This window comes from Barbus barbus, assembly GCF_936440315.1.
Source record: "Barbus barbus genome assembly, chromosome: 21".
Taxonomy (NCBI): domain Eukaryota; kingdom Metazoa; phylum Chordata; class Actinopteri; order Cypriniformes; family Cyprinidae; genus Barbus; species Barbus barbus.
The window spans coordinates 4,334,202-4,342,581 of NC_136749.1; positions in this window are offsets into that span (position 1 = coordinate 4,334,202).

Below are 8,380 nucleotides of genomic sequence, written 5' to 3' on the forward strand. Positions count from 1 at the left end.
GCCAAAATATGACGTCATAGCGTCCGCTAGCGACCATTCTGATTTCATAATAAAAGACGAATATTATTAGAATTAAATACGAATAATTATAAATTTATACACTCACAGCGCAAAATTATATTGGTTATAATTATATTACATTTCATCCTGGAAGAATCTGCTGTAACTTTCAACACTTTACTCAAGCATTGCCAGTTACACCAAAAAATAAATAAATAATAATAATAATAATAATAAATATATATCTAGGACTGCATTCAGATATTTCTTTCAAGATTAAATGCAATGCAAATATCTACTTAAACCTTTAGCCTACCAAACTGAGGTTTAAGGTCAATATAAACTGTCAACTGATTGTTACCAATGAGCTTTAAATTAAGATACTGATTTGTTCTGTAGACTAACTCTACTGTACATTCACCTGAGATTCTGTATTCACTGATTACACACAAAGTCACTTAAACTGAGCTTGCTATAATACTGTAATAAAATATTTTTCTTTAGAAAGCTGATGGGCAATTATACTGAATGTTTGCAGGATGAATAGATTAGTTGATATTTTAGTTAAATTCTGTTACAGTTAATTTGGGCAGCTGATACATATAAATATAACTGATTATATCAATGGCAGCAGATGTCTTCCACTGTTGTGTTGGGCCACATTGCAGTGGGAAGGAGTAGTAGGATCCGTTTCACAGGCTTGAACACGAACACAAACACTGAACAATGAACTTCTGAACAATGAGAAGGTCCTTGGTCTACAACACGCAGATGAAGGAGCCTTGAAGGTGAAGGCTCTGAAGTCTGTACAAAAGATCCAGCCAATCTGGAACACGCAGATGGAGGAGCCCTGAAGAGAAGATTCTGAAGTTGATGCAGAAGGTGCTTAAAATGGGGGGCACTAAGCTTGGTTGTGATTGTTGCTTTTGCTGTTTCCAAACTCCCAAAATTCACTTCTTGCCAAACTTCCTTGTTTCTCTCTTCCACAACAACCAAAGAAGAGCAACTTAGAGCACAACAATCAAGTGTTGAACTTATAGAGCCAGAGAGTTTCTTTGTATCTGAGAGAACCTTTGACCTTTGCAGACTGATAAGCCATTAAGCACTGCTTGAGCGTGATGATAGGCCAAGAACTTAACACACTTATCATGCATGTCCTTACACAAAGCCACATTTATGAAATGCCATTGTGTTCGCCCCGAGGAGAATAACCTGTTTGATGAGGGCCATCTAACACAATGAAAATAAAATAAACCACTTCTGAGGAAGATAATCAGAGAATCTAAGTGCAGTACTCTCTGGTATCTGACAGATAATGAATAACACAAATACATAACTTCTAAAGCCTGCTCAATACACATGTAATATGTCCCAAGTGTCTCCAGACTTTAGTTGCTTTTCCACCATCAGCTGAACGGTTCTAATAACGGTAAGAAATGGTTCCAGTTATGTTTCCACTTGAGCTTGGTTAGTCACTTGTTTGTTGTCTGGACACTAGTTTCTTCTAGCTATTTACATCCCATACCATATGTGAACACTTGCGTTACTAAGGCGACGACTGAGGCATTTGTATTACTCTATGAGCAGTACTGTCTATGAACCGGTAAAACCAGCAGATCATACACACTTGTTTGTATAGTAGGAGGAACAATCACAACAATCAGATATATGACACTTTTCATCTGTAACAAATTAATTCAACATGAAAATGCTTTTTCTTTTGTATCTGTTGTCATGTTTGAAAGATGCCAAAGCAGGCATGTCATTTTATTGATACTGTTAACTGTCTTTACTGCTACTGCAGCATATGCAACATTTTTAGTTAAACAAGGACCTTTGTAAAAGCAAAACTAGCATGCTAAGTACTGTTCAATGTATAACCAAGTTGCATTAAAGAAATAGAAGACTAAATGTAAGTTTGAATAGCCTACTTCAATATATTATACAGAGGTACAGACAGGCCATTGGTAGAATAATTCATTAAAGGCATTGTAACACTCAGTATAGAGCCTATAAAAATTGAAATTTTCATCTGATTTGGATTTTTTTTTAAAATATAAATCAAGGGTGTTTACACGAGAAATAAGCATTTAGCAATTAGTTTATTACAAAAGACTACAATTAACTTTTCCCCCCCTCAAATCCACATTAGTCCACAGTTGTATGTTGTTACACACACTAGACAGCAGACATACAACCATTCTTGTAACAGTGTTTTTTTTTTTTTTTGACAAAATCACAGTAATGGGAATATTCTCTATCACTGAATATAGCTTTTCCATTTTCCAAGCTAGAAATGTTGATGTTACATAGACGTGAAAGTTGTGATGGTTACGAAAATTAATCTGAGGATGAGGATGTAGGGTTGACTGTTCCTGCGCTCATCCCTAATCCCTTCAAAAGGTTTCCCCTTGGAAGGGTGGAAGGGTGTAGGGGACCAAACAACTGTTTCTTGAAGTGCCCTTCTGCGTCATCATCCCGTGCCCACACGGAGGCGCCGCCATCATGGAAAGAGTCTGGGCAAAGGATCGTGGGAGCCCGAAGTGTCCATCAGTTGTACCCTTCGAAATCTTAGGCTAGTTTTGAGCACTTCGGTTCGGAACAACCCTTCAATATGGCAGCCATGATTGTTTTCACTCCGAAGTGCCCTTCGGAGGGCGATATATCTCGTTTGGAAAGCATCGTGTATTGTCACAACCGATGGACCTTTTTGTTCTGTTTTCATCCCTCGTGTGCTCCGTGACCTAGTCTGACTCACTCTACACACTGTAGCCATGACATGTTTGGGGTTGTGACAGCAAAATTAAGTTTGTAACAAGCTATTATGGATGATGACTAATATTATTACTGAAATGTTAGTAACTTGTAATGATATTGGGTTTAAATATTCATGCTAATATTGTGTTTTTTCTTTTCTTTTCAGTAGTCGCTTAAGGTGAATGTGAGAGTGTCACATGATATCTTCCTATTATGGGGCAGTTTTCTATATATTTATGATTATAGTGATTATTAGGGATGTCCCGAGTCAATCTCACAAATTGGAACTGGGGCAAATCAGTGGCAGCAAGAACCTGATCAGGACATGATTATGATTATAGTTGTATACCCTATGTAGCCATGCTCCTTTTTAGCAATGTGCTTGTTGTGTTCTGTCTTCTGGTTTGTATTTCCAATGCATTGAAGATATTACAAATTTATGAATTACCATGTTTCTCTCATGCTTTTAATAAGAAACAAAAAGGCCAACACGGCACAAAAAACAAAACATAAAAGGACTGGGACACAAAAACGGCAACGAGGTGCGTGTATCCCAGCCCAGAGCAAACACTCGAAACAAAACACTGCAACACATCTACACACACCAAATATCAAATAATGCAACCAGACAGAATGGTAGGAGAGGGGAGATTATATAGTCCGTGGCGATGGGGAACAGCTGCGGGTGTAATGAGCGCGACAGGTGTGTGTAATGTGACAGGTGTACATGATGTGGCAGGTGTACGTGATTACGTGAGGTGAGTCCGGGAGGAAGGGAGATGGTGACCTCTGGTGGCGACAGGGAGAAGCGCAGGGCCCAGACTCGTGACAGCCGTGGTCAGAAGGGTGTGAAAATAAATCTGCATTGTTAATCCTTTGGATCTTTTATTTTTAAAAAAAAATCATGAAAATCTAACCTTTCATTGGAGAATAAGACTTCAAAATGGAGGGAAATATCATTATGAAATAAATGTTTTTCTCTAATACACATTGGCCACAATTAACGGCACCCTTTTATTCAATAATTTTTAAAACCTCCATTTTCCAGTTTAACAGCTGTAAATTTTCTCCTATAATGCCTGATGAGGTTAGAGAACACCTGACAAGAGATCAGAGACCATTCCTTCATCCAGAATCTCTCCAGATCCTTCAGATTCACAGCTCCATGTTGGTGCTTCTTCTCTTCAGTTCACCTCACTCATTTTTTAGGGTTCAGGTCAGAGGACTGGAATGGCCATAGCAGAAGCTTGGTTTTGTGCCCAGTGCCCCATTTTTGTGTTGGTGTTGATTTTTTTTTAATTATTGTCCTGATGGAAGGCCCATTATAAGATTCAGTCAGGTTTTCATTTTTTTCTTTTGATATTAAATGTTTGCATAGCATTAATAATACAGCAGTCTATTTAATTGAACACATGGGCTACTTTTTATCCCTGTGTTCACCAAACACAGAGTGTTTGCTGTTAAAAGTTAATTTTTTAGTTTCATCTGACCATAGAAGGTAGTCCCATTTGAAGTTCCAGTCGTTTCTGATAACTTAATATGCTGGACATTGTTTTTTGATAACATTTTCTATTCTTGATTTTTTTTTCTTGAAACCCACACAAACAACATGTGATGCAGGTGCTGTTTAATCTTTTTTTTTTACCCCGAAACTCTTATTTTCTTGGAGAGTCTTTAGCCACACAAACTCTCCTCCTCACCGTGCATTAGGACGAAACAGACACACGTCCTCTTCCAGGCAGATTTGTAACATTTTATGTTGATTGGAAATTCTTAATTATTGCCCTGATGGTGGAAATAGGAATTTGCACTGCTCTTTTCTTAAAGTCACTTCACTAATTTGTGAAGCTCAATTATCTTTTTCTGCACATCAGACATATATTATTTGTTTTTTCTCATTGTGATAGATGATTAAGGGAATTTGGGCTTTGTTTTTCCTCCTATTTATATTTCTGTGAAACAGGAAGCCATGGCTGGATTATTTAATGTTCATAATCACCCTGGAGTGCTCAAAATTGTAAATATGAATGGGAATATACTTACTTATACCTAGAATTTCTAGGGGTAGCAATACATGGGTCCTACATGTATTTGAGAAAAACATTTATTTAATAATGAGATTTCCCCCCATTTTCAATTGTCTTGGTTCAATGAAAGGTTACATTTTTTTTTAAATCATTTTTAAATAAAAAAATCTAAATGACTATGCGCCCCAGTCAATGTACTCGTTGTGACCCTTTAAAGAGACTTTGTGCTATTTTTCAGAAGGGTTGTAAAATCGAGGCCTATGTAGAGGATTTTTTGTTATATAGCCATCTCTTACCCGGAGAGGATTTTTTATTGAAGGACTGTTTCTGGAGTGGGCTTGATCTAGATATCAGCTTAAATTTGCCAGATGAGAACCCAGATTGGACCCTGGCACAATATATTGATTTTGTCCTACAGTTTTGTGGATCTCCCTTCACTGTGGGTGAGGTCGAGGACATTAAGACCCCTAAATATTTTTTTGGGAGGTGCAATACCGACAAGCTCCTGTGGCTTAGTCGGCTACAGTTCAACACACCCCGTAATGGTGAAAACAGCAGTGCACTCCCCTGTAATGGCGACCACAAAGGAGTCCGCTCACAAAATGGCGGTGATACCAGAGCTTCATCTAGTTATCGATCCAGAGCCTTGCCATGTCACAGCTAATCTCCCAGAGTCATGTCATGCCTCAGCTGTCACATCGGAGCCTTTTCACGCCATGATCGACGAATCCAGAGCACCAAGGTCAGTTACTAAGTGTCAGAGACTGATTGCCAGTTTGGAGGATTCCCCGCTGATGTCGGCGTACAAAGCAGGGATTCTTAAACCAACGCTCACAAACCTTTCTGTCCCAGAAATCATGCCCGTGACTGCAGTGCTCCCCATCATGGGGATCGCTTTGTGGTGTGTCTGGGCTGTGCACTCTGCAGAAAGTTCCAAGAGGGCTGCGTGCGCAACAGATTGTCCCAAGATGGCGAGGCCCGCTGCAGATATTCCTGAGACGGCAACACATGCTACAGATTCTTCAGAGATGATGGTGAACACAGTGGAGATTCCCGAAATAGTGGCACTCGCCACAGATGGTGTCAGAGATGGCCGCGCTCGCTACACAGTGTTCCGAGAAGCCGGCGCAAGCAGTGGAGATCCCCAAAGGGGCCGTGCTTGCAGCAGACTGTTCTAAGAAGGCGGCAAATGCTGCAGATTCTCTGGGGTGGTTGGCGCACACAGCAACTCCTTTCGTGGTGGTGAGTTCGATTCATGAATTATTTGTTTACCCAGTTTCTACTAGAGATTCCGATGATGAACTGCCTGCTCGCTCTGTTGCTATCAATGATTCTAAAGTTGAACTGTCTGCTTGGCCAGTCTTGAGCCTTGATGACCTTGATGTTGAAATTGCTGAATGCCCAATGTCCGTTAACCCGGTTCATGCCAAAGAGACTATTTTTGAACCGTCTGTTTGTCCTGTTGCAGTAAAGGAGACTGTACATGAAGCTCGCCCTGCTTTGAACTGGTCGTTAGCGAACTTTCAGCCTGATCTATCACAGAGGCCATTAATGAACTCTCAGCTCTGTCCATTACAGCCAAGGAGGCTGGTTGTGAAGTTCCTTCCCAAATGATCATCCCCAAACTTTGTGAATCCCTGGTTTCGGCCCTTGGGGCCATAGATAGACTGTCCAGGTTTTATGTTTTTGTGTCTTTCGGGTCTTGGTCGCTGCTGTGACTTCCTGATCCACTGTGGTCGTTTCTCGCTAAGCTCTGGAGGTTTCCAGTCCCACCTGATCCACCATGGTGGCTGTCCACTATGCTCTGGTGGTCGTCAGTCCCGTCTGCTCCGCCTTGGTTCCCTGCTCTGCCGGCTTTGCCTCAGTTCCAGGTCTCTTCCTCACGGACCTGGCCCTCCCCTCCGTCCCTCCCCCTGTTCCGCCTCCGCTCAATATGCTCTCAGACTTTTTGTCCCACCTCTACATTACATTTAAGTACAGATACTTCTATATTACTTCTATATTTATTAACCTGCCCACTTACAATATAAATAAAGCAGTCCTGCACTGACTTGGTTAAAAATTTGATGGCAACCTGCAAAGAGAATAAATACATTTATAAAATTATATAGCCTCATGTGACAGTCTGTAAATTGTTTTAGGACAAATGGAGTAACTCCTAGAATGATATTAATGAATTAAAAACGAATGTTATTTGAAAGAAATAAAGAACAATGATTAATTTAAGTGAATTAATTTCTGGAATGTATTTATGATAATATTCTACAAACTTTACATTATTACACCACATTTGACATTTGAATAGAAAAATGCTTAAGATGATATAAACATTTTTCAAATATGTGGGAAACTAATATTTTTAAAAAAAAAACTTCTAACAAAAAATGTTCAACCTATTATTATGGAAGACAAACCTGTAAAAAAAAATAAAAAGCAAACAAATAAAAAGAAAATAGAACAAGTGGCAAAATGTTTGATGAATAAAGCAAGAGTGGTTTACCTTCTGGCCATCAGATCTACGAGCCCCCTCATACACAGTGCCAAAATTTCCCGATCCCAGCGACACTCCATTTCATAAAGGGAGAAAAATGATCCTGTAAAAAGAAAGAAAGATTTTATATTGCTACTATCTTTGATTGATATGCAAACTCCAAAAGTAGTTTAGTATGCTGCATGTCAGAATATTTATTAAGGAAATGTGGCTTTTATAGAGATTTGTTTATTACATGCACATTAATTTCTTTTAACCATGGAATTACAAAAATTACAACAAGATCAAACTAAAATGATTCATGCGCCACATGATACTTGTTGAATACTGGACAAGGGATTAGACAAATGCTGGCACATGAACACAAATGTGAAACAGCTGGAGAAAAGTAAAAATAAGTGAAACGCGAAACAAACAAAATACACATTATAACAATAGGACAAAGTAATAATAATGACAAAAGACTCACCGACAGCTGGACTGAAACCAGATGGACCCGGAAGTGGAGTTAACTCCTCATGAAGGCCAGACGGACCTGGGACAGGTTCTGGCTCGGGATCACGTGTCAGCTCAAGATCGGATGCACCTGTCTGGGGATCAGCCAGATCTTGGGGAGCCATTGGCTCAAGGCCGGATGGAGCTGGTACAGGTAATGGATCAGGACTGGTTGGATCGCTGTCAGGTGTCAGCTGGAGACTGGATGGCCCCGAGACAGAGGAAGGCTCAGGATCAGCTGGATCAGTGGTACGTGTCATCTCGACACTCGGTGCACCTGGGACAGCTGTCAACTCAGAATTGAGACCAGATGGGCCAGGGTCAGTCGTTAACTCTAAACCGAGGCCGGATGCACCTGTCTGAGGATCTTGCTGAGCCACTGGCTTGATGCTGAATGGCTCTGGGTCTACTTTGTTGCCCCTAGCAATACAGGACTGCACGCTTTAAAGTCCTCCATGTTTGCCGGAAGAATGCACATGTGCCTTTCTTCTTCCTCATTTTGCTTTTCTTTTCTAGAAAGTGGCATAGAAGTCAATTGAAATTATCATCAGAGATCATAAGTGAAATACTGAGGTTAGCCCTCATGAAGAAACAAGGACATAGAATTATA